At 38.3% G+C, this 23,646-nt stretch overlaps 1 long non-coding RNA gene across 4 annotated transcripts in view; it reads right to left on the bottom strand.

Annotated features, from left to right (window-relative positions):
• LOC134484635 (uncharacterized) overlaps positions 1-23,646 on the bottom strand; it is a 64,946-nt gene that overhangs the window by 29,204 nt on the left and 12,096 nt on the right. For 3 of the 4 annotated variants that reach the window (XR_010062160.1, XR_010062158.1, XR_010062159.1), the window contains exon 2: positions 5,857-5,994. This is a non-coding gene — a long non-coding RNA (uncharacterized LOC134484635). Of the gene's footprint in view, positions 1-5,856; positions 5,995-10,473; positions 10,662-23,646 lie in introns of those variants that run through there. The other variant, XR_010062157.1, reaches the window with a different exon arrangement.

Below are 23,646 nucleotides of genomic sequence, written 5' to 3'. Positions count from 1 at the left end.
GACTGATTTCCAGAATGGTCTTACCAGTCTGCAATCCCACCAACAAAGGAGGAGTGTTCCTCTTTCTCCACATCCTCGCCAGCATCTGCTGTCACCTGAGTTTTTGATCTTAGCCATTCTCACTGGTGTGAGGTGAAATCTCAGGGTTGTTTTGATTTGCATTTCCCTCATGACTAAAGATGTTGAACATTTCTTTAGGTGTTTCTCAGCCATTTGGCATTCCTCAGCTGTGAATTCTTTGTTTAGCTCTGAACCCCCTTTTTAATAGGGTTATTTGTTTCCCTGAAGTCTAACTTCTTGAGTTCTTTGTATATTTTGTATATAAGGCCTCTATCTGTTGTAGGATTGGTAAAGATCTTTTCCCAATCTGTTGGTTGCCGTTTTGTCCTAACCACAGTGTCCTTTGCCTTACAGAAGATTTGCAGTTTTATGAGATCCCATTTGCCGATTCTTGATCTTAGAGCGTAAGCCATTGGTGTTTTCTTCAGGAAATTTTTTCCAGTGCCCATGTGTTCAAGATGCTTCCCTAGTTTTTCTTCTATTAGTTTGAGTGTGTCTGGTTTGATGTGGAGGTCATTGATCCACTTGGACTTAAGCTTTGTACAGGGTGATAAGCATGGATCGATCTGCATTCTTCTACATGTTGACCTCCAGTTGAACCAGCACCATTTGCTGAAAATGCTATCATTTTTCCATTGGATGGTTTTGGCTCCTTTGTCAAAAATCAAGTGACCATAGGTGTGTGGATTCATTTCTGGGTCCTCAATTCTATTCCATTGGTCTGGCTGTCTGTATCTGTACCAATACCATGCAGTTTTTATCACTATTGCTCTGTAATACTGCTTGAGTTCAGGGATAGTGATTCCCACTGAAGTCCTTTTATTGTTGACGATAGTTTTAGCAATCCTGGGTTTTTTTGTTTTTCCAGATGAATTTGCAAATTGTTCTGTCTAACTCTTGGAAGAATTGGATTGGTATTTTGATGGGGATTGCATTGAATCTGTAGATCGCTTTTGGTAAAATGGCCATTTTTACTATATTAATCCTGCCAATCCATGAGCATGGGAGATCTTTCCATCTTCTGAGGTCTTCTTCAATTTCTTTCCTCAGTGTCTTGAAGTTCTTATTGTACAGATCTTCTACTTGCTTTGTTAAAGTCACACAGAGGTACTTTATATTATTTAGGTCTATTATGAAGGCTGTCGTTTCCCTAATATCTTTCTCGGCTTGTTTCTCTTTTGTATAGAGGAAGGCAACTGATTTATTTGAGTTAATTTTATACCCAGCCACTTTGCTGAAGTTGTTTATCAGATTTAGTAGTTCTCTGGTGGAATTTATGGTATCACTTAAATATACTATCATATCATCTGCAAATAGTGATATTTTGACCTCTTCTTTTTCCGATCTGTATCCCCTTTTTCTCCTTTTGTTGTCTGATTGCTCTGGCTAGAACTTCAAGAACTATATTGAATAAGTATGGAGAGAGTGGGCAGCCTTGTCTAGTCCCTGATTTTAGTGGGATTGCTTCAAGTTTCTCTCCATTTAGTTTAATGTTAGCAACTAGTTTGCTGTATATGGCTTTTACTATGTTTAGGTATGGGCCTTGAATTCCTATTCTTTCCAGGACTTTTATCATGAAGGGGTGTTGAATTTTGTCAAATGCTTTCTCAGCATCTAATGAAATGATCATGTGGTTTTGTACTTTCAGTTTGTTTATATAATTGATCACATTGATGGTTTTCCGTATATTAAAACATCCCTGCATGCCTGGGATGAAGCCTACTTGATCATGGTGGATGATTGTTTTGATGTGCTCTTGAATTCGGTTTGCCAGAATTTTATTGAGTATTTTAGCGTCGATATTCATAAGGGAAATTGGTCTGAAGTTCTCTTTCTTTGTTGTGTCTTTGTGTGGTTTAGGTATAAGAGTAATTGTGGCTTTGTAGAAGGTATTCGGTAGTGATACATATGTTTCAATTTTGGGGAATAGTTTGATAATATTGGTATGAGGTCTTCTATGAAGGTTTGATAGAATTCTGCACTAAACCCGTCTGGACCTGGGCTCTTTTTGGTTGGGAGACCTTTAATGACTGCTTCTATTTCCTTAGGAGTTATTGGGTTGTTTAACTGGTTTATCTGTTCCTGCTTTAACTTCGGTTCCTGTTATCTTTCTAGGAAACGGTCCATTTCCTGATGATTTTCAAGTTTTGTTGAATATAGGTTTTTATAGTAAGATCTGATGATTTTTTTAATTTCCAATGAATTTGTAGTTATGTCTCCCCTTTCATTTCTGATTTTGTTAATTTGGACGCACTCTCTGTGTCCTCTCTTTAGTCTGGCTAAGGGTTTATCTATCTTGTTGATTTAATCAAAGAACCAAGTTTTGGTTCTGTTGATTCTTTCTATGGTCCTTTTTGTTTCTACTTGTTTCTACTTCAGATTTCAGCTCTGAGTTTGATTTCGTCCTGCCTTCTACTCCTCCTGGGTGTATTTGCATCTTTTTGTTCTAGGGCTTTTAGGTGTGCTGTCAAGCTGCTGACATATGCTCTTTCCTGTATCTTTCTGCAGGCACTCAGCGCTATGAGTTTTCCTCTTCGCACAGCTTTCATTGTGTCCCATAAGTTTGGGTATGTTGTACCTTCATTTTCATTAAATTCTAAAAAGCTTTTAATTTCTCTCTTTATTTCTTCCTTGACCAGGTTATCATTGAGTAGAGCATTGTTCAATTTCCATGTTAATGTGGGCATTCTTCCCTTATTGTTATTGAAGACCAGTTTTAGGCCGTGGTGGTCCGATAGCACGCATGGGACTATTTCTATCCTTCTGTACCTGTTGAGGCCCGTTTTTTGACCAATTATATGGTCAATTTTGGAGAAAGTACCATGAGGAGCTGAGAAGAAGGTATATCCTTTTGCTTTAGGATAGAATATTCTATAAATATCCGTTAAGTCCATTTGACTCATGACTTCTCTTAGTCTGTCGACATCACCGTTTAATTTCTGTTTCCATGATCTGTCCATTGATGAGAGTGGGGTGTTGAAATCTCCCACTATTATTGTGTGAGGTGCAATGTGTGTTTTGAGCTTTAGTAAGGTTTCTTTTACGTATGTAGGTGCCCTTGTATTTGGGGCATAGATATTTAGGATTGAGAGTTCATCTTGGTGGATATTCCCGTTGATGAATATGATGTCCTTCCTTATCTTTTTTCATGACTTTTAGTTGAAAATTGATTTTATTTGATATTAGAATGGCTACTCCAGCTTGCTTCTTCTGACCATTTTCTTGGAAAGTTGTTTTCCAGCCTTTCACTCTGAGGTAATGTCTGTCTTTGTCTCTGAGGTGTGTTTCCTGTAGGCAGCAGAATGCAGGGTCCTCGTTGCGTATCCAGTTTGTTAATCTATTTCTTTTTATTGGGGAGTTGAGGCCATTGATATTGAGAGATATTAAGGAATAGTGATTATTGCTTCCCGTTATATTCATTTTTGGATGTGAGGTTATGTTTGTGTGCTTTCATTCTCTTTGTTTTGTTGCCAAGACGATTAGTTTCTTGCTTCTTCTAGGGTATAGCTTGCCCCCTTATGTTGGGCTTTACCATTTAATATCCTTTGTACTGCTGGATTTGTAGAAAGATATTGTGTAAATTTGGTTTTGTCATGGAATATCTTGGTTTCTCCATCTATGATAATTGAGAGTTTTGCAGGATACAGTAACCTGGGCTGGCATTTGTGTTCTCTTAGGGTCTGTATGACATCAGTCCAAGATCGTCTGGCCTTCATAGTTTCTGGCAAGAAGTCTGGTGTGATTCTGATAGGTCTGTCTTTATATGTTACTTGACTTTTTTCCCTTACTGCTTTTAATATTCTTTTTTTATTTTGTGCGTTTGGTGTTTTGACAATTATGTGACAGGAGGTGTTTCTTTTCTGGTCCAATCTATTTGGAGTTCTGTAGGCTTTTTGTATGTCTATGCGTATCTCTTTTTTTAGGTTAGGGAAGTTTTCTTCTATGATTTTTGAAGATATTTACTGGTCCTTTGAGCTGGGAGTCTTCACTCTCTTCTATACCTATTATCCTTAGGTTTGGTCTTCTCATTGAGTCCTGGATTTCCTGTATGTTTTGGACCAGTAGCTTTTTCTGCTTTACATTATCTTTGACAGTTGAGTCAATGATTTCTATGGAATCTTCTGCTCCTGAGATTCTCTCTTCCATCTCTTGTATTCTGTTGGTGAAGCTTGTATCTACAGCTCCTTGTCTCTTCTTTTGGTTTTCTATATCCAGGGTTTTTTCCATGTGTTCTTTCTTGATTGCTTCTATTTCTATTTTTAATTCCTTCAACTGTTTGATTGTGCTTTCCTGGAACTCTTTCAGGGATTTTTGTATCCTCTCTATGGGCATCTACTTGTTTATTTATGTTTTCCTGGAATTCTTTCAGGGATTTTTGTGATTCCTTTCTGTAGGCTTCTACTTGTTTATTAGTGTTTTTCTGTGTTTCTCTACGGGAGTTCTTTACGTCTTTCTTGAAGTCCTCCAGCATCATGATCAAATATGATTTTGAAACTAGATCTTGCTTTTCTGGTGTGTTTGGATTTTCCATGTTTTTTTTTGGTGGGAGAATTGGACTCCGATCATGCCATGTAGTCTTTGTTTCTGTTGCTTGGGTTCTTGCGCTTGCCTCTCGGCATCAGATTATCTCTAGTGTTACTTTGTTCTGCTATTTCTGACAGTGGCTAGACTGTCCTATAAGCCTGTGTGTCAGGAGTGCTGTAGACCTGTTTTCCTCTCTTTCAGTCAGTTATGGTGACAGAGTGTTCTGCTTTTGGGCATGTAGTTTTTCCTCTGTACATGTCTACAGCTGTTCATGTGGGCCTGTGTCTTGAGTTCACCAGGCATGTCACTTGCAGCAGAAAAGTTTGTCTTAGCTGTTGTCCTGAGGCTCAAGTTCACTCACAGGGTGCTGCCCACGGGCTCTCTGTGACGGCAGCAACCAGGAAGATCTACGCCACCCTTTCCGGGAGCTTCAGTGCATCAGGGTTCCAGATGGCCTTTTGTTTTTACCTCTTGCTTCCGAGATGTATGTGCAGAGAGCAGTCTATTCTGGTTTCCCAGGCTTGTCTGCCTATCTGAACGTTTAGCTCTCCCTCCCACACGTTTCGGGTGCAGAGAACTGTTTATCCAGTCTGTTTCCTTCAGGTTCTGGCGGTGTCTCAGGCAGGGGTCCTGCCGCTCCTGGGCCCTCCCTCACGGGAGCCCAGAGGCCTTATACAATTTCCTCTTGGGCCAGGGATGTGGGCAGGGGTGGGCAGTGTTGGTGGTCTCTTCAGCTCTGCAGCCTCAGGAGTGCCCACCTGACCAGGCGGTTGGGTCTCTCTCTCACGGGGTCTGGGAGCAGAGTCACAATAACATTCTTACACAAACACACACACACACACACACACACACACACACACACACTCACACACAAACATGCATACATTCTCATAATTGCATACTTACACAGACATCAATACTTACATATGCATATGGTGCAAAAGACCAAGGACCAGTACAGAAAGATGAACTCCAATCTTTATTACAGAGAGAAAGAAATCGCTTCTACCCTTTTAATGCTAAGTGATTTAAACCCAAGTTTGTAAAAGAAAAGGCCTCTTCCTTTTAACAAGACTAATTTTGCATTGCTATTAAGAAATGTCCTTTTCTGTCCCAAGATAAGGAGAAACCTGCCTGCACCTTCTGTTCTTTCCAGCTTCTTCTTTTGTCCTCTTTTCACCTGCATTCTCTAGATTGCTCTCTTATGTTACATAAGTTATTCCTCTCTACATTACTTCTCAGCCCAGATCTTTTTGTCTTAGTTCTACTTACCTTTGTTCTCCTTATCTCAAACTGGTCTTTTCAGGTCATCCCCTCTCCTGCTCTGTCCATCAGTCTCTGTCCTTCCAGTTCAGACCCTCTGTCTCAGTCCTTCTGTGTGTCTTCTCTTTGTCCTCAGCACCTAAAAATCTTTCAGAATACATGATCAGGTGTTAAATTGTTCACCACAAGTACATATGAAAGATCAAAATATAAATAGAAATACAAGTTTACAACCGAGAATGTTTACATGGATATCCATCAGGAGTAATTATCTGGCTAAACATTCATCACCAGTGTCATCTCTACAGGTTCACTGAATGTCTAAAACCATAGTTGTTAGTGAAGTTATTTACAGATAAACACAGTCAATATCTTATCCCCTGTCCTTGCACCTGTAACAAATCGTTTATGACACTTGATAACTGTTTTTGCAACTTCTTGAATTGTGTTCTGAGTAGGAGAAAGTCTGTTTACTGTCTCAGAATAATTAACTGGTGACACCTGGGAGACTGGAGTTGTCACTGGAATTCTGACTATTAGAAAGAGACTTGTAGGAGTTCCACTATATAAGAGCTTAATAACCATTCATATAATTTTAGGAATTATTGTAGGATCATTATTAAGACTAAAGAATTCATCTATTTGTATGAATAGCATCACTACGGGACAGTGCAACTTCGTAGGCCTGCAGAGATCTGCTCCAAAGGGGTGTGCTCTTACTCAATGATTGCTATATATGTCTAATAATAATAACACGAAAAGCATTTCAATAGCAGGAAACTTTCCAAAAATGAATCTCTTACAGAATTGCTTAATAAGGGCAAACCAGTTGTAGATTATAAAATAATCCAAGGCTGTCCATCTGAGGATGATCACCTGTTAGTTATGAGCTTGTCCTGATATGGCTCCTGACACTTTCTTCTCAGTCCTACATGGTACCTTCTACAAAACTGATAATATGATCCATCACAAAAAAGGCCTCAAAAGATGCAAGAAGATTGAATTAATTCCATGCAAACTATGAAATCACTAAGAATGGTCTTCAATAACAACAAGAACAACCAAAGTCCCACATATACATGGTAGAATAAGAATGATTTACTTGATGAGAACTTGTTCAAGGAAGAAATAAAGAAAAAAATTAAAGACTTTCTAGAATTTAATGAAAATGAATGCATAAATTGGGAACACAGAAAAGCAATGCTAAGAGGAAAACTCATAGCTCTGAGAGCCTCCACAAAGAAACAGGAGCTATGATACACTCGCAGTTTGTCCGAACACCTGAAATCTCAGAACCAATAAAAATCCAAATACACCAAGAGTACTAGACAGCAGGAAATAATCAAACTCCGTACTGAAATCAACCAAGTAGAAACAAAAGGAATTATGTAGAGAATCAACAAAACCAGGAGCTGGTTCTTTGAAAAATCCAGAAGATAGGTAAATCCTTAGTATTCAAATTAAAAATAACAAAATCAGAAGTGAAATAGAGATATAATCATAGAAAATGAGGAAGCTCAAAAAATTATCAGATCCTACTATAAAAGCATATACTTAACAAAACAGGAAAGCAAGGATCAAATGGATAATTTTCTAGACAGATACAAGATACCAAAGTATCTTGAATCACGATCAGATAAACCATCTAAATACTCCCTTTACTTGTAAATTAGTAGAAGCAGTCATTAAATGTCTCCTAACCAAGAGATCCCAGGATGAGGAAGGTTTATTACAGAATTCTCTCAGACCTTCATAGAACACCTAATACCAATATTCTCCTAACTATTCAACAAACTAGAAATAGAAGGAACACTACAGTCTTATTACTTTTCTGACACCAGAGTTATGTAGATTTTGAGAAAGAATTATAAGAGCTGATGATGAGTTCAACCACATAAGAACAACAATGTCAATGAACCAGTATGTTCTGGATCTAAAACAATAATCAAAGACTATTCGTGGACAAACCTATGGTTCCAAATGCTTATGTTGCAGAGGATGGCCTTTTTGGGCACTATTGGAATGAGAAGCCCTTAGTCCTCTCTAGGTTTGACTGTTAGTTCAAGGGACAGTAAGGCAGACCAGTTAGGGATCTTATGGACAGAAAAGTGGGAAAGGAAATAACATTTGAAATGTAAATATAGAAATATCCAAATAAAAAAGCAATGTATTTTGTTAAAATATAAAAAAAATGAAAGAAATAAAAGAAAAGAGAACTTCCAGCTAATCACATCTATGGACTCAGAAATCAAATGGGTCACTGTCAGGGAATGGCAGTCAGAGTAATACTAGTCGAAATATTGAGATGATGAAGTCTGAATTAGAAGCACTTCTCTCTCCCAGATATCAGTGTCAGACACAAACTGCACAATAGGTATCCAAAGCACGGAGGAGTTTACTCTGAGCTGAGGACACGATACTTGTCTGTCTCTTCTTCCTTAGGAGGTTTTTCTTCTGGGCAAAAAGAGTAAAAGCCATGAGCTGTCAGGAAAACAAATGTGCCAAGATGAAAATCTGTCTTTTGGAATAAAGAAAGTAATAATATAAACTCTCTGACTTCCAGGAACCATAAAAACCAGGGATGTCAAGATGCTACTGAGAGGCTACAATCTCTTTATTCCCATATGTGGAAGGCTCAGGTCTAGGCTATCTCTTCAGCGATTCCATTCAAGTCCTACACAGGACTCACTGAGCTTTCCCATGGGCCATGTATTTCTTCCTTTTTTTAATAACAAGACAGAAGGCCAGGTTCCTTTTCCCCATCTCTGATCTCTTCATCATCTTTGTTCTCCTTCCCAAAGGCTGTTTCCTCTGAAGTAGAGGCCACTATACTAATCCTAGACATAAGCAAAGAATATCTGAGAGGCAGGATACAAGAGATTATTCAGGGAGGGACTAATGCTGATGTCACTGAAAGCTGCCATGGCCTACCTGCTGAACAATTTCCTGACCAGATTCAAGGGTGCCCTTTCCAGGAGTGACTCCTGGTACACAGTGGAAACCTTCATTTAATAAATCTCCCTAAAGCTAGAGACTTCTCTGTGCTTTATTAGTGGTTACATGCTCTGAATGGAGAATGTTAGTCAGGGGCTTGGCATGGGTAGAAATGATTTAGGAACATGGAGTGGAGGAGATTCTTCCTGATAATATTTTTATTCCCAGTTTTATTACTGTGACATACAGTTCAAATTTCTAGGTTTTCTCTGTTTCCCAAAGGCCATTATTTTGCATACAGACCTTTAATTGAATAAATATGTATTTCACTTTTTTATTGTACAATCCTTGATTGGGGACTTTATAAATATTCCTCAATGTGTACTCAAAAATTCAGTTCTCCAATTCCATTTTCTGCAATGGTTTTGGCAACAAAGTGGGCCCAGCTCTAGAGTGAGTATAACAGTGTAAACATTGTGTACCTACTTCAAATGATAAACTCCCAAATCCTTAATTTATCCAAAGATTACTAGACATCAATACTGCAAAGGATCACATGGACTATAGAATTCAGTTGTCTATTCCCATTTATTATCAGTACTACAATAGCAACCTTAATGTGTTCCTGTGCAGGACTTGAGGGTTGGATGTTTTACCATGATTCTTTGTTAAGGCCAAACATAAGATAATGGAGGATGAGCAGGGAGAAGAACGGCTAGAGGACCAGTGAAACCTCATCTTCCATAGGTTCAAAAGAACTGGAGGGAGTCTATTTGACATTGTCATTTGTGGATTCTACATTCTTGACCTAGTTGCTCAGAATCCAAATTAAAATTCCACATAATGTCACAGCTGTAGGAACCAACAAATTATATATATATATATATATATATATATATATATATATATATATATATATACTAAACCAATATTCAAAGACTATACATGGGTAGACCTCGGACTCAATTGCATCTGTAGCAGAGGATGACCTGTTTGGGTCCCAATAAAAAGAGAGGCCCTTGGTCCTCCCTAGTTTTGATCCCAGTTAACGGGAATGTGAAGGGGCAGTAAGTGAGCCTATAGAAGAAGGAGAGTGGGACCGATTAGGGATCTTATGGGCAAGAAATAGGGAAAAGAAATGATATTTTAAATGTAAATATATAAATATCCAATTAAAAGAGCAATATAATTTGTTAAAAAATGATAAAAAATGAAAGAAATAAAAGAAGAGAATCTTCCAGCTAATTAGAACTATTCATTCAGAAATCTAAAGTGTCGTTGTCAGGGAATGGTAGAGTAATACTAGTGGAAAGACTGAGATGATGAAATGTCAGGTAGAAGCACTTGTCTCTTCCAGATATCAGTGACAGACACAAACTGCACTATAGGAATCCAAAGCATGAAAGAGTTTACTCTGAGCTCAGGACACAATTCTTGTCTTTCCATTCTTCCTAAGGAACTTTTCCTCCTGGCCCAAAAGGACAAAGGCCATGAGCTCTCAGAAAAACAACTTTGCCCTTTCCAACACTTGGCTTTTGGGATATGGAAATTAATGATATAAACTATCTGACTTTCAAGAAAAATAACAACAAGGGAAGTCCAGATGCTTCTGAGAGGCTCCCTGCTCCATATTCCCATATGTGGAAGGGTCAGATAAAGGCTTTCTCTTCAGTTATCCCACTCAATGCCTACCCATGTCTCACTGAGCTATCCCATAAACCACATCTTCCTTCCTTTCTTTATACAAGACAGAAGGCCAGCTTCCTTTGCCCATTTCTTATCTCTTCATTCTCTTTGTTCTCCTTTTCAAATGGCTGTTTACTCTGAATTTGAGGCCAATTAGTAAACCGTAGAGGTATTGAAGGAATATCTGAGAGGCAGTTGCAGTCACAATAGCACTTGTGACATCACAGAAGAAGCTAGGGCTCTCCTGGTTACAAGAGATTTTTCAGGGAGGGCCTAATGATGATGTTACTGAGAACTGCCATGGCCTACCTGCTGAACAGATTTCCTTACATTGACCAGATTTGGAGATGCCCTTTCCTGGAGTGTTTCCTGTGACATAGTGGAAACCTTTACATTCTACATCTCTCTAAGCTAGGGACTTCTCTCTGCTTCATTAGTGGTTAAATGCTCTGAATGGAGAAGTTCGTCAGGGGCTTGGCAAGGTTAGAAAAGTAATAGGAACAAGGAGTGAAGGAGATTCTTCTGGTGAATAATTTTATTCCCCGGTCCAATCCTGTGACATTCAGTTCTATTCCCTAGGTTTCCTCAGTTTTCCATGTGCCAGTATTTTCCCTACAGACCTTTAATTGAGTGAACATTGTTTTGCATTATCTGATTGTACATTCATTGACAGGGGACATTATATATATTCCTGCATGTGTACTCAAAATTTCATTTTTCCAATTCCCTTTTTTTTTTTTGCAATGAATTCGGCAACAAACTTGGCCTGGCTATTGAGTCAATATAGCAGTGGAAATATTCGTACATAATTCTAATGATCAACACACAAATCCTTATTTTATCCAAAAATTACCAGACATCAATAAAACAAAGGACCATATTGACTATAAATTCCGACCTCTAGTCACATTTGATATCTTTACCACACTATCTACCTTCCTGTGTTCCCATGGCCAGTCTTGAAGGTTTTAGATATTTTACCATGATTCTTTCTTAAAGCCAAATATAAGAAACAGGAGGATTGGCAGGGTTAAGAAAGCTTGAGGAACAGTGAAACCTGAACTTCAAGTACAGGAGAGAGTCTATTTAACATTGTCATTGTAAACTCTACATTCTTGACCTAGTTGCACAGAATCCATGTTAACATTCCACCAAAAAGCTGTAGCCACCAAAAGTGTGTGTGTGTATATATATATATACACGTCAAATGCAAAAGTGTATGCTATTGGTAAATCTGTGAACTGAAAATGGACCTCTTGTTGGTAGATTTTGAGAAAGGCTAACAAGAGCTGAGGGGACTTTCAACACCATAAGAACAACATTGCTAATGAATCAAAGTTTTCTGGTATGAGACTAATATTGAAAGACTAAACGTGAACAGACCTATGTCTCCAACTGCATATGTAGCAGAAAACGGCCTTGTTGGGCACCAATGGAAGAAGAACCACTTGATCCTCCCTTGGTTTGATTCACAGTTAAAGAGAATTAGAAGGGACAGTAAGGGGGTTATAGAAGAAGTGGAGAGGGACCAGTTAGTGATCTTATGGGAGGAAACTCTTAAAGGAAATAATATTATAAAGGTGAATATTGAAATATACATTAAAAAAAACAAATAAAATTTGTAAAAAAATAAAAAAATATAAGAAATAAATGAAAAGAAAACTGCCAGCTAAACACAGCTGTTGACTGAGAAATCTAATGTGTCAATGTCAGGGAATGGTAGTCAGAGAAATAATATTGGAAATAGTGAGATGGTGAAGTCTCAATTAGAAGCACCTCTTACTCCCAGATATTGGCAACAAAGGGGGTAGAGCTATAGAGTGAACAGAACAGTGAAAATATTGTGTGCCTACTTCAAATAATGAACTCTAAATGCATATTTAATCCAAAAATTATGAGACATCTGTAAAGCAAAGGACAACATGGACTTTAGAAAGCAGATCTGTAGTCCCAATAGATATAAGTTCTATAAATCTACCTTTGGTTTTCCTAGGGCCAGACTTGAGGTTTTTGGATATTTTATCATGGTTCTTTCTTCAGACAAAACATAAGATTCATTTGGATGGGCAGGGAGAGGAATGACTTGAGGTACAGTTAAACCTCAACTTCAATATATTCATACGAACAGGATGGAGTTTATTTGGCATTGTCATTTGTGGATTCTACATTCTTGAACTACTTGCTCAGAATCCATGCTAAAATTCTACTTAACCTCATTGCTGTAGGAGACACTATATATATATATATATATATATATATATATATATATATATATATATATATATCACCAAAACTAGATATGATTGATGAATGAAGTACATGCTTCCAGGTACCGGATATAGATCTTTCCTGGGAGACACAGCTAAACTTATCAAATACAGAAGTTAATGCTAGTGGCAAACTAGTTTACTGACAACTGATCTGTTGAGATTTTGAGAAAGGATTACAAATGCTGTGTAAGTGAGGGTTCTGAAGGTACCTGGAAGAGAATGTGGGACAAAGGACGCAAGAAGGATGCCAAGACAAGAGCCTGAAAAAGGCATCTATTTTATTTTTCTCCAAGGCTGAATTTATAACATCACAGGGGTTACAGAGGGAGGGGGAAGTAGGAAACATTTACGCAGGGCAAGAACACAGGATTCATTTGGTTATGGAACTGATGTTGAAAGGACGTCAGAAAGTTCATAGGTTTGTCGTATTATTAATCAGCAGGACAACATTATCATATTATTATTTTTCTTGACCACCAGATTTGTATTAGTCTTCTTCAGCTGGCTGGGGATTTTTCATGAACCTAGTTAATTGTTAACTAGGTTAACATGAACCTATTGTTAATTCTAACAATAATAATAACATCTACACAATGGAGGGCTTCAAGGGCATTGCAATGGGTTTCTAGAGGGTCCTCTAGATTCCTTTCTCCTCCTAGAGCACCCTCTAGGGCCTATGGCCTGTGAAAACTAGCAAGTCGTCCTGTCACAGCCGTAAGCCCCTAACAGGACCAATAGCGACTACCAAGTGGACTCTCAATCCTCTCCAGTGGTGACTCAAACACTTCAGCCATCAGAGGCAGACAACACAAGTCAACATGAAACAAAAACCAGACATGACACAGAGACAAAACAGAAAGTAACACAGAACACAAAACACAGATTTGCTTGAGCTTACCTCTGATCTCTTCGCCAATTGTGGTCTGGAGGGAACAGAGTTCCCTGTGATGGACCAAAATGTTGTAAGACCCCATAGTGGACCACTTCTGGAGCACAATCACGGAGCACAGATTGACAAAGTGACCACTGCAGTAGCATGAGGGTATAAGGTTTTAAATCCACATATGTGAGGTTGCTCATCCATACAAGGAGAGCCAACCTTGTACCCATAAACCACACAACTTTTATTCATTACAGAGGGTAGACTTCAGTAAAAGGGTTAGCCCATCCATTAAACAATCACAAACTCTGTACTATCTTTTGAATCAACTGTAACCTCCTGGGGGAACTATGGACAAATATTTTTACAAAATCTAAGATTTTTTTTTTAAATTTTAACCCTATTTGTGTCCTGAGTGACTCCCTGAGACATGTCACAAAAGATGACTGTAGAATGCTTGTTCCATCACTCAGCAAAAGCTCTGGGATGGGACGGGGGTGGGAGCAAAAGCCCCAAGGGGGAGTGAAGGCTTCCACAAACAAAAAGACAGACCAGCCTATTCACAGTGACAGACGTTCTCCTAAAGAACATCTTCAAAGAGCAGCACATTCGTAGCCATTTGTAAGTGAGAGGTCTGAGGGTGCCTGGAATAGAATTGGGGACAAGGGTCGCAAAGAAGGACGTTAAGATAAGAGTCTGATCAAGGCAAAAATTTTATTTTCCTCCAAGGATGAATTTATACCATAACAGGGGTAACAAAGGGAGGGGAGAAGTATGAAACATTTACTCAGGCCAAAGATACAATATTGGTGTGGTCAGGGAGTCAGCTGATATTGACATAATATCAGAAATGTCACAGGTTTGTCATATTATTAGTCAGCAGGACAACTTTGAAATATTATTATTTTTCTTGACCACCAGATGTGTATTAGTATTTTGCAGCTGGGTGGGGATTTTCCATGAAAATAATCATACTTAATTCTAACCATAATAATAACATAAACATTGGAGGACGTCAAGGACATCACTCCAAAGAAATTGAAGGGGCTTTCAACTCCATACTAAAAGCAATTCCAAAGAAACAGAGATTTCTGGTACTAAACCAATATTCTGTGCATGGACAGAACTATGGCTCTAATATCATATGTTACAGAGGATGGCCCTATTGTGCACCAATGGAAGGAGAAGAACTTGGTCCTTCCCAGGTTTGACTCCCAGTTCAAAGAATGTCAAGGTGCAGTAAGGGAGGTTATAGAAGAAGGGTAGTGGGACCAGTTAGGAGTCTTATTGACAGGAAACTGTGAAAGAAAATAACATTTGAAATGTAAATATAGAAATATCCAATTAAATAAGCAATAAAATTTGCTAAAAATGAAAAAATGGAAGAAATAAAAGAAAAGAAACTGCTAGCTTATCTCACCTATTGACTCAGAAATGTAAAAGGTCACTGTAAGGAAATGGTAGTTAGAGTCATACTAGTGAAAGACTGAGATGATGAAATCTCAACTAGAAGCACTTCTCTATCCCAGATATCAGTGTCAGACACAAATAGCACTATAGGGATCCAAAGCCTGGAGGAGTTTACTCTGAGCTGAAAATACAATACTTGTTCATCCCTTCTTCCTCAGGACCTTTATCTTCATGACAAAAAGAATAAAAGTCACGAGCTCTCAGGAAACAACTGTGCCCTTCCCAATATTGGCTTGTGGAATAAAGAAATGAATGATATAAACACTCTGACTTCCAGGAACCATAAGAACAGGGAAGTCCAGATGCTCCTGAGAGGCTCCCATCTCCCGATTCCCATATGTGGAAGACTCAATTCAAGGCTGTCACTTCAGGGAACCCACTAAAAACCTACCCAGGACTAATTTAGCTCTCCAATGGACCACGTATTTCTTCCTTTTTTAACACCAAGACAGAAGGGCATCTTCCTTCTTTCCATCTCTGATCTCTTCATCTTCCTTTTCTCCCTCAAAAATGGCTGTTCACTCTGAATTAAAGGCCAATTAGTAAGCCCTAGAGGTACTGAAGGAATATCTAAGAAGCAAGTGCTGTCACTACAACACTTATGACCTCAAAGAAGGAGCTAGGGCTCTCAAGGTTACAAGAGATTTTTCAGGGAGGGCCTAATGATGGTGTCACTGAGAAGCTCCATATCCTACCTGCTGAACAGCTTTGCTTTCATTGACCAATTTTGAGAGTGCCTTTTCCAGCTGAGTCTTTTGTGACGCAGTGGAAACCTTTACATACTATATCTCTCTAAATCTAGAGACTTTTCTTGTCTTCAATAGTGGTTACATACTCTGAATGGAGAAAGTTGGTCAGGGGCTTGGCATGGGTAGAAATGATTTAGGAAAACAAAGTATAGGAGATTCTTCTAGATAATATTTTTATTCCGAGGTTTATTCCTGTGACATACAGTTCAATTTTCTAGGTTTTCTCTTTTTCCCGACAGGCAGTATTTTCCGTATACACCATTAATTTATTGAATATTGTATTACAGAAATGTGATCATGTTCTAGTTTTATTCTCTTGCATAAGTGCTGAAAAAATGATACCCAATACTGTATTAGAACAAATATTACATAGTACACCTAAAGAAATCAAATTCCTTCCAAGGCCAACGTAACATCATAAGTAAGCAATTTCAATTTACAGAGAAATGTTTAAATATTGTATTATTTATCTTTAACAGTACTCAAGAATCTTTAAAAAAACAGAAATCTAAATATCTGTATAAAAATGTCATATCTGCTTTAAATGATCAGAATGCACATCTGTGATTGGCAATCCTTATTAAAACCTATCAGGAACTGAGGCTAAACCTGGGACAGAAATCAGTCATCAACAGTTCAGCCTTTGTGACAGTCACACCATTAGCCTGTGCTGCCATTGTTCTTGATCCCTGACCTTAAAAGGTCCCAGCCTTTCCAAACCTCAAATTGTTACATAAATTTGTTATTACCTCAGAGTCAGTAGGGACAACATCTTAGTCAGCTTCACAAGCAATTTACTTTTCCAAATGTGTTTTAAGGTTGGCGGTCCTCGCTGACCATTCTACATTTCCTCGGGAAATGATGGAAGCACTGATCTGCCCTAGAGGCAAATCCTAAAAGATCTTGACCACTGTTATTGCAAATACCAATGGCGCTGCCCTCTGAGTGGTGTGAAGCTCCATGAGGATTTTCATGCACTTCTTAGATTAAGAGAGATATTAGTGCAAAAACCGAGTGACACTCTGCATGAAGTCCTCATTGGGTTCCTGACTCTCCAAGGTCCAACGGGATTGGCGGAAGAGTGGGCCATACTCCAGGAGTTCTAAAGCTCTGTGTCATTCCTCCTTCACAGTCCTTGGCCATACTCCATTTCAGAACCAAATTTGAACCATGATTTTAACCTGGATAGAATTTCAAATACTATACTGAGTAGGAAGTGTGGCCATCCTTACATTGTCCTTAACTTTAATGGAATTCCTTTATGTTTCTTTCCATTTAGGTTGATGTTGCGTACTGGCTTGCTGTCCATTGCTTCTATTATGTTTCTGCATAGGACTGGTATCACTGATCTCTCTGATGCTTTTAACATGAAGGGGGGTTGGAATATTTTTGCAAGCTTTTTCAGCATCTAATGAGATTATTATGTGATTTTTTCTTTCAGTTTCATTATATAGTAGATTATATTGATGGATTTTAAGAAATTTAACCATCCCTGCCTCCCACTAGATATTAATAATTATATAGCATAACCTACAGAAGGGATCTCATATTCTCACGCATACTCTTACAGCTCTCCAAAAAACAAAATAAAAAACATGCAAACAAAAAAACCATGCACCTTACAGAACAGATCTAATACTCACAAAAACACTCAAACATCCCAATCGAAAAAACAAAAACCAAAAAACATGCAAGCAAAGAAAAAGCACTGCTCCTGTAACATCAAAATAGCATGAACTAAATATCACTTCTCATTAATACCTTTAAGCATTAATGGCCTCTACTCAGCAGTAAAGGGACACAGGCTAATACAGTGGATTTAAAAACAGGATCCATCCTTCTTTTGCACTCAAGAAACACAATCTAGCAACCGAGATAGACACAACCTCAGACTAAGGGATCGGCAAAGTTTTCCAAGCAAATGAACACAAGAAACGAGATGTAGCCATTCTAACATCCAGCAAATCAGACTTTCAACCAAAAGTAATCAAAAGAGATGGGGAAGGACAATTCATATGCATCAGAAGAAAAATCCACCAAGATGTCATCTCAGTTCTGGATGTCTATATGTCAAAGACAAAAGCAGCAACATTGGTGAGAGAAATATTTCTGAAGCTTAAATATCACATCGAACCTCAAATATTAATAGTGGGGAACATCAATGTCCCACTCTCACCAAGGACAGGCCATTGAGACAGAAACTAAAAAAATATAAATGATGTAACTAACACGGGGTTCAATTAAATGGACCTCAATGATATCTACAGAATAGTTTACTCGAACACAAAAGTACACTCTTTCTTTTCAGTACCTCATGGACCCTTATCATAAACTGACCATGTTCTCCCACTCTAAACAAGCCAGAACAGATACAGAAAGACTGTGCTAACCATTGGATCTTTTCAGATCACCACGGATTAAAACTGGACTTCAACAATAAGAAAAAGTGTATGAACTCATTGAAATTAAACAGCTCGCAACTTAAAAACAACCAGTACCGAGAAGACATGAAAAACAAAAAGGGTTCCTAGAATTTAGTGAAAATGAAGGCACAGCTTCTTCAAACTTAAGGGACATATGGAAAGTAGTGCTAAGAGGAACTTGCATATTCAGCACTGGGCACTTTCATAAAGAAACCAGAGAGACCACACACTAGCAACTTCACAGCACACCCTAAATCTCTAAAATAAAAAGAAGCAAATACATATTAAAGGAGGAGACAGCAAGAAATGATCAGACTCGGGGTGAAAGTGATCCATCAGAAACAAAGAGAATACAAAGATCAAAAAAAAAAAAAAAAAAAAAAAAAAAAAAAAAAACAAGAGTTGGTTCCTTGGAACATCAACCTGACAGACAAACACACAGACAGATAATCTAATAGGTTGAGAGAAATCATCCAAATAACAAAAACAGAATTGAACCAGGGAGCCGTATCAATGGACACTGATGAAAGTCACAGAATCTTTAGGTCTCACTTCAAATACCTGCTGTCTCAAAAATTAGAAGCTCTGAACAAAGTGAATGATTGTGTAGACTGATTACACTGATCATAGGTAAATTCAGGTAGGATAAACTATGTAAATAGCTCTATAACAACTAAAGAGACACAAACAGTAATTAAGTTTCCCCACTGAAACAGCCCCAGATTGTTTGAGTACAGACTCGTACCAGATTTTCAAAGAATTCTCAACCTACTCCAAAAAACAGAAACAGGAGGAAAATAGCCAAACTGATTCCATGTCACCACTGTCACCCTGACACCTAAATCACAAACGACTCAACAAGGAAGAATTTCAGACGAATTTCCCTTACGAACATTGGTGGAAAAATTACTAGGTAAAATGTTCCAAAATAATATCCAAGGGCATATCAAAACCGCCATTCAGTGCCATCATGTAGGCTTCCTCTTGAGGTTGCGGGAGTGGATCAATCTAGGAAAACCCATCAAAGTGATCCACCATATAAGCAAACAAAACTGAAAAAAAAAATATTCTACCCTCAGGATTTTCCATTAACATGCGAGCTCACTTGGAGTTAACTTTGTGGATGTTGCATAGCATGCAGTATATTTATATGTGTGTGTGTGTATATACATATATATAATATTATATAATAAATTAATATATTAAATTATTATATACTAACATTATAATAATATAAGTAATATTAATATACTATATTAACATTTTAAATTGTTATATATCAAAGTTATTCTAATATATAATAAATATTACTCTAGTATATTAATATATTGAATTATATTATTATAATAAATAATAAATAAAGATATAGTACATTAATATATTGAATTATTAAATATTAATATCATGATTCAATATAATTAATATTTATATATTATGTTAGTATATTAAATTATTATATAGTAATAATACTATACCTCTCTTACCCTATTCTGACTCTCTACCTAACCCCATCCTCCACCCTCCATTATCAAATTTCCTCTCTGGCTCCCTGTCATAGGCTCTAGCATTTACTGAACAATTAAAATAGACAGAAGGTTCATATGCGATCTCCTTAATACATGATAGAGGTCTAGTTAGAGGCATCCTCCTTTCAGGAAGCTGATAAATATAAGGATACAAATACCGTTTGCCGGGGAAGATCAAAACTGAATAATGATATTGCATATCTATTCAGTGGATTCTGAAAGAACGAGGAATATTCTTCCTATAGACCTAGCTGTACTACTCCTGGCCTTATGTCTGAAAAGACATCTGCCATACCACAAAGACACGTGCTCCATCATGTTCCTAGCTTCATTCTTCGAATGAGTAGAAAATAGAAATAACCGAGATGCCCCTCAATGAAAGAATGGCTACAGAATATGTGGTTCATTTACACTATGGAATACTACGCAGCTATGAAAAATAAGGACATTGTGAAGATGCAGTCAAGTAGATGTAATGGGAAAGTATTGTTCTGAATGAGGTAACTGAGACCCAAAATAACATGTACATGATTAAATTTAAGTGATTAAAAGAGGGTATTAGCCATAAAGTACAGAATTCACACGCTGCGATCTACAGAACCAAAGAGGCTAAACATGAAGAAAGATCCAAGAAAAATGCTTTGATTTCACTCAGAAGGAGGAATAAAATAATGAGAGGAGGCCGATGGAAGGAAAGGATTGGGTGGCTGAGGGGATGGGAAGGGATATGGGGTTTGAGAATCATTTCTTGGGAGAGGCGTGCAAAAGGGACAGAGAGCCAAGAGAATAAACTGAAATCAGTGACTGTCCAGGGTTGGAGCTATCTCTATGATTTGCCTGCAATCTGGGATGGGTGAGGCTACCCTGGCATCGTTGAGGGTGACTTTAGCTGAGACTCGTAGCAATGGGGATACAGATACTGAAATGGTCACTTTCCGTAGCCATGGAGGACCTATGGTGGAAGGTTAAGGACACAAACCACCCCCAAAATTTTGACCCAGAAATTGCCCCCTCTGTAAGAAACACAGGGACAGAGATGGAAGAGGAAATGAGGGAATGGTCAAAGGATAAGTGGCCGGATGTGAGACTTATCCTATGGGCAGCTGGCAAACCCTGACATTATTAATGGTCCTTTCTTGTGTTTGCAGACAGGAGGGTAGCATTATTTTCCTCTGGAAGGCACAATGGAGCAGCCGACTGAAACAGCTGCACAGATGCACGGCCAAACATTGGATGGAGCTCAGTGAGTTCCACTGGAGAGCTGAGGGAAGGGCTGGAGAAGCAGAGGAGCTTAACGGGCTTCACGATATTCCATGACAAAACCAAATTTACACAGTATCGTTCCACATATCCAGTCCTACAAAGGATAATAAATGGCAAAGTCCAACACATTGTGGCAAAGTAAAACCATAGATAAAGAAAGAAATTAAACTTTTCTCAACAAAACAGAGAAGAGAAGCACACAAACATAAACTAACTTCAAATTATGAAAAAACAGAAAGCAACCATCACTATTCCTAAATATCTCTAAACATGAAAGAACATAATTGCCCCCTAAAAAGACAAAAATTAGCAAACTGGATATGGAATGAGGACCCAGCATTTTGCACTACAGGGAACACAGCTCTGAGAAAAAGACAGACATTACCTCAGACTCCATATTTACACAATGTATGGAGAAGAGTAAATATCCCCTTTCTCCACAGGGGACTCTAGGTCATTCTGTCCAAAAGGAGAGGCTCCAAAATTTTCACATATACATCAGAGAAGCTAGAATTTTCCAAAACTAAGCAGGATTCTCTGAGTAGTACTCTATCTCATTAAGAGACGGTGGGACAAGAAACATATACTAAAGGAATTCTACCCACAGCCACATCTTAGAAACGGCTGGTTGATGTGACACATATACAAAAGATTTTCTTGGACATATTCCATCTGTAGAGAACATTATGGATCCAACTGTATGTGAACCAGGAGTGGTGGAACATGAAATGCAAACACTAGTGGCTGTAGCATCCTTGATATCTGAGGAAATTGATTCCTTGTTTTCCATTTGTGCAAAAGAATGCATATGACCTCTGCAGGTTTCACAGGGGACTATTTGAACTTCCTTATCTCCTCAAGATCAGGCCATCTTCCCCAAATACAAAAGATGCTACGCACTCTTCCAAATATGAACAAATGGTTGCCAGTCCTTTTTTATACCCAAAATCGGGCCCAAAACATCTGCAAAGTACATCAAAGACTTTGGATTTTACCTTATATTCTGAAGGGGCCTTGGATCCTGTTTTGCCTACCAGTCAGGCTTTGGAATCTGCCACTTCTACACAGAACTCTATTTCCACTTCTCCAGCAGAAGAAATTTTTTTTGGAACTTCCTCAATTACACAAAAATATCTAGAAACATCCTTATCTGATCATGAGGCTCTCAGCCCTCTCACATATGTCCATGATGCTCTAGGAGAGGTCACATCTTCTGAGGTAGTTCTAATACCTACCCCCCCATTCTGATATCACAGTCAGCATTTCTAAACATATACACAGTACATTAAGACCTTCCTCATCTGAGAAGGATGTCTTAGGATCTACTGCATCTGAAAACCATGCTTTACAACTATCTCCATCTACCCGAGTAGATTTATTTCACATGTCCACTCTGGGGAGAAATAGTCAACATTCTCCCTCTACCAAAATGGACCACAGACATCCAGTTTCTAGAAACAAAGGGTTAAGATTTGAACCTTCTGATGGACTCTTGAGAAATTTCTCCTCTAAGGAAGACAGTTTCAACATTACCCCTTCTGCCAAAAGGGATCCTTTGCCATCTTCTGCTGCCAAAGAGACACCAAAAGCTAGAATATTCCTCCCGTGAGTCCCACCCGTTCTCCATCTGTCCAAAGGGTCTTGAAATTTTCCAAAAATGATGAAGGAATTGTGGAAAGCTGCCAATCCTTACAAGGGCATGCTGGATATACCATATTGTCCCAGGATGCTCAAGTACCTCCGCCTTCTACCAAAAAGGCATGTTCACCAATCTGCCCTAGGGTTTCAGGGAATTTCTTCACACCTCTCTAGGGTTCCAGAAAGTGTTCTCCGTCCTCAAAGTAATTTGTCATTGTGAAAATTATACTCCAAAATACAATAACACTTTTTATATTTCCAAAGGAATGATGGAAAGTCCACATCGAAAAAAAATCATTTAGACCTTATGCCATTAGCCCAAGTATATCAGAAAAATTCCATGTCCTCTAAAGCATCAAAAAAATCAATCTGGTTCTATGACTCTTCCTGGGAAACATTTACCATCAGCAATAGAATCCCCAGGACCATCAAAATCTAAAAAGGGGTATCTAGAATATTTATCATCTGCCCAAAGGTCTTTAGGATGTTCAGCAACTTCTCCATGAGCTTGGTTAACCCATAGAACAAAAGAACTAAAGCCATCATCCCAGGGTGTTTTCACAAGAACCACATAGTTTTTCTTTTCTTTTATGCCAAGACATAAGGCCAGCTTCCTTCTCCCCATCTCTGTTCTCTTTACCCTCTTTCTTCTCCCTCCCAAATGGCTGTTTACTCTAAATTAGAGGCCAATTAGTAAACCCTAGAGGTACTGAAGGAATATCCGAGAGACAGTTGCTGTCAGGACAATGCTAGAAACATCACAGAACCAGTTAGGGCTCTCCAGGATACAAGAATATTTCAGGCAGGACCCAGTGATGATGTCAGTGAGAACTTCCATTGCCTACCTGTTAAACAGCTTTCCTTACATTGACCAATTTCGAGGGTGTCTTTTCCATGACTGTCTCCTGTGACACAGTGGAAACCTTTACATACTACATCTCTCCAATGCTAAGTACTTCA

This window comes from Rattus norvegicus (assembly GCF_036323735.1).
Source record: "Rattus norvegicus strain BN/NHsdMcwi chromosome Y unlocalized genomic scaffold, GRCr8 chrY_unlocalized_2, whole genome shotgun sequence".
In the NCBI taxonomy this organism is placed as follows: Eukaryota; Metazoa; Chordata; class Mammalia; order Rodentia; family Muridae; genus Rattus; species Rattus norvegicus.
Note: the sequence above shows the minus strand (reverse complement) of the source record. Positions and strands in the feature narration are given on the sequence as shown.